General features: G+C 47.2%; 1 non-coding gene across 1 annotated transcript; it reads left to right on the top strand.

Moving 5' to 3' along the window:
• Positions 1-3,177: 3,177 nt before the first annotated feature.
• Positions 3,178-3,251, top strand: TRNAG-CCC (transfer RNA glycine (anticodon CCC)). The gene has a single exon. It is a non-coding gene; the product is annotated as a tRNA-Gly (tRNA).
• The last annotated feature ends 324 nt before the right edge of the window (positions 3,252-3,575 follow it).

Raw genomic sequence — 3,575 nt, 5'->3', positions numbered from 1 at the left:
CTGTGGAGGAATCTGGGTCTTGCTCTGATGGGCGGAGCATTGCTCCGCAAATCTTTAATCCAGTTTTTTCTGTTGATGGGTGGGGCTGTGTTCCCTCCCTGTAGTTTGGCCTGAGGCCAGACTATGGTGGGGTGATGAAGGGAATGGCGACCTCCTTCAAAAGAACTTCTGCATGCACTGCTGCCTTCAGTGCCCCTGACCCCATGGCAGGCCACTGTGGACCCACGCCTCTGCCAGAGACTCCTGGACACCCACAGGCACGTCTGGCTTAGTCTCCTATGGGGTCACTGCTCCTTTCTCCTGGGTCCTGGTGTGCACAAGGCTTTGTTTGTGCCCTTCGAGAGTCTGTTTCCCCAGTCCTGTGGAAGTTCTATAATCAAATCCCACTGGCCTCCGAAGTCAAATTCCCTGGGGGTTCTTAGTTCCTTTGACCCATCCCCAGGCTGGGAAATCTGTTGTGGGTCCTAGAACTTTCACAACAGTGCAAGAACTTCTTTTTACTATGTGGAGAATAGGTGTGTGCCGAAGCCAGAAATTGTTACTATTCTCATGGTATCTTGGTATATTTTTGCTAATATGTCATTCCTATGAGCTCAGTATTTAGACGAAATAGCTAATGCTGCTTATGTTTTCAAATAAGCTACACCAGCCTTTGTAACTGCGTGAGCTTCTGTCAGGTAAATTTATTTCGATCTTCACTGTTATAATTGCTGGTATATACTAGAAACCAAAGAGCAAACTCTTTTTTTTTTTTTTAAGTGACTTTATTTTTGCAAGTGTACTGCTTCAGAAACCACCTCCACAAGAAATCACACTCTCAGTGAAGGAACACAGGGCGAGGTCTGTTCATGAGGCCAGCCAAGTGGACTCAGCTCGGTTCCTGCCTACTTCTGAAAAAGATCCCACAGATTCAGGAAAATGAACCAGAGTTCCAGCTGACATAACCTACCTAAAATGGGGAACTGGAAACTTTAGAATTTTACAATTTGTCTTAGAACTCCCAGCCCAGCGAAAAGCATTCAAGACGTTTTCTAGATGTCTTAGCCATTATTTGCCTGTTAGCAAAAGGAAAAAAAAAAAAAAAAATTCAAGGTTTAAAAACAGGCAACCAGGGTCTTCCTTGGGGTCCAGTGGTTGAGACTTCTCCTTCCAGTGCAGGGGGTGTGGGTTCGATCCTTGGTCAGGGAGCTAAGACCCCACATGTCTCAGGGGCCAAAAAACCAGAACATAAACAACAGAAGCAATATTGTAACAAATTCAATAAAGACTTTTAACATGGTCCACTTCAAGAAAAAATCCTTTAAAAAGTCCCATTTAGTACAATGACTTTTTAACGGTCCCATCTGATTTCTTCCAGATTTTGTAAAATAGTTTAAGTAGCATGCAAAGTCACAGTAAAGCAGATGACCAAAGGGATGCTCTAAGAATGTCATAAAGACATGTCAGCTTTGCCAGCACAAGACTGATGACAGAGAAATGTCAAGAGTTTTGAAATCAGGTCAAAGAAAATGACTTCCTATCATCTTCTCATCATGTCTTTCGCTCAAAATCAAACATTACAAAAATTTCCAGGTGCTTAAAACAGTCTTAAATATGAGTTAGACTGTTAAAATCAGAAAAGGAAATTAGCTAACTTTTGGAGGGCTCACAATGCACTCCCTTTCGGAGTCCTGTTCTAAGCACTTCATATTCACCGTCATATTCAATTGCCACAAGAGCTCTATGAAGTAGGTCCAACTGTTACCCCCATTCTACAGATGAGGAAACTGAGGCATAGCAGTCTTACATCCCTCGCCCAGAACCCAATTTGTTAACCGCATCACTGCACTTTCACTTAGGGAGGGGTGACCTGGAGCTTGTGACATCCCCAAACCCCTGCTTTCCTGTCTGCAAAACTTGGATCATACTACCTACGAGACAGAGTTGTATAAAGACTGGCTGAAAGGAGACATTACAAATAATTTATCACATTACCAGGTACAGAGGGGTGTCCAATAAACATGAAATTCCCCTCGCCTTTCATCGCAGCAAGAAAAGACCAGAAACTTCTGGGTCATTAAACCACCGAACATTTTCCAGATTGGCTAATATTAAACCACGGCTTCTGATCCTGCCATTAGGAAAACTCAGCTGGCCCTGACATAAACTGACTGCATGATGCAAGATAAAGCAAGTCCAGCACAGGAAAGTAAGCGGATCGTGCACTGCCCAGTAAGGTGCTAAACGATTTCTGTCCACACAGTGTTCTTGCCTAGAGGGCTTCCCTCCTCTGCTAAGCCTCAACTTGTCTGCACCCGAACAGACAGGGGATATGAGGTCTCCCCTTGCTAAACAGGGGTTCGTGTTGTCCAGTTGTTGCAGAAACTTCGGGTGCACGATGTGTTCTAAACTGCTGAGCTGTTCGTTCTTCCCCCGGGGCGATATCGGGGCTGGACTGGGGCCTGGTGCTAACAGGGCGGGGGAGTCATGTCGCTAATCTGGGGTCTATAACCATCTGCATGGCACACAGTCCAGCTAGAAACAGAGGGCACACTCAGAGGGGTTTAACTAAAATGAATGTAATGGAAGGAGCTGCACACAGAGGGATGGGGTGCAGGGAGAGAGAGCTGGATGAGGAGCCTGGAGTCCAGGCAAACGTGGAAGACAATCACCAGCCGGAGCGCTGAAAGGGGGAGGCTATGAGAGCCCCCGAGAGCTGCCGCCACGGGGGAGGCGGGACCAGGAGCTGTGCCTGCGATGTCATTCGCCACAGGCAGAATCCTATTACATTCCTTTGCTCCTCTCCTGAGACAGGCTGGAACCTGGGACCCTTTGCTGTAAGGCTTGCACCCGGACACACATCTCCTCGAGCAACAAAATACAAAGAAATGATAGCAGACTAAAAATAACTGCAGGTATGCAGTTGGGGCAAAATTATGAACAACGAGATACAAAAAGACCAAAAATCCAACTGCCACTTTTGAAGAGCCCAGGGCAAAAGCAGAGTACCGCACATGCCCCCTGCACACTGCACCACCAGGGAGGTGAGCAAACCACCTAAACTACCCTCCACTGGACCCCCGGACCCACCCCTACCCTTACCTCATACCTCACCAAGGTGCAGGAGGGCATAACTGAGGGGCCCTGGGGGCCTTCCGGCCTTAAAAGCACTCTCTACATTCTAGGAGGATAGGGACTTCCCTGGTGGTCCAGTGGCTAAGACTCCACACTCCCAATGCGGGGGGCCCAGGTTCAATCCCTGGTCAGGGGAACTAGATCCCACGTGCCACAATCAAGAGTTTGAAAGCTGCAACTAAAGGTCCCACAGGCTGCAATGAAGACGGAAGATCCCACGTGGCACAGCCAAATAAATAAATATAATTTTCTAAATTAGCAAATTCTAAGAGGATAAACTAGGTTTTCAGAAAATAACCCCTGGACAGCTCAGGAGCAGCGAATGGGATGCAGGATTAGAGCTCCACCCACTCACAGAGGATGCCAGGTGGTTAACACCCAGAGATTCTGCTTTGGGCAGACGACGCAGAATGCAACTATGTGAGCCTCCTTTGCGAGACATAAAGTCGTGCGCACGGCTT

The sequence above is a fragment of the Budorcas taxicolor genome, chromosome 19 (assembly GCF_023091745.1).
Source record: "Budorcas taxicolor isolate Tak-1 chromosome 19, Takin1.1, whole genome shotgun sequence".
Classification (NCBI taxonomy): domain Eukaryota; kingdom Metazoa; phylum Chordata; class Mammalia; order Artiodactyla; family Bovidae; genus Budorcas; species Budorcas taxicolor.
Note: the sequence above shows the minus strand (reverse complement) of the source record. Positions and strands in the feature narration are given on the sequence as shown.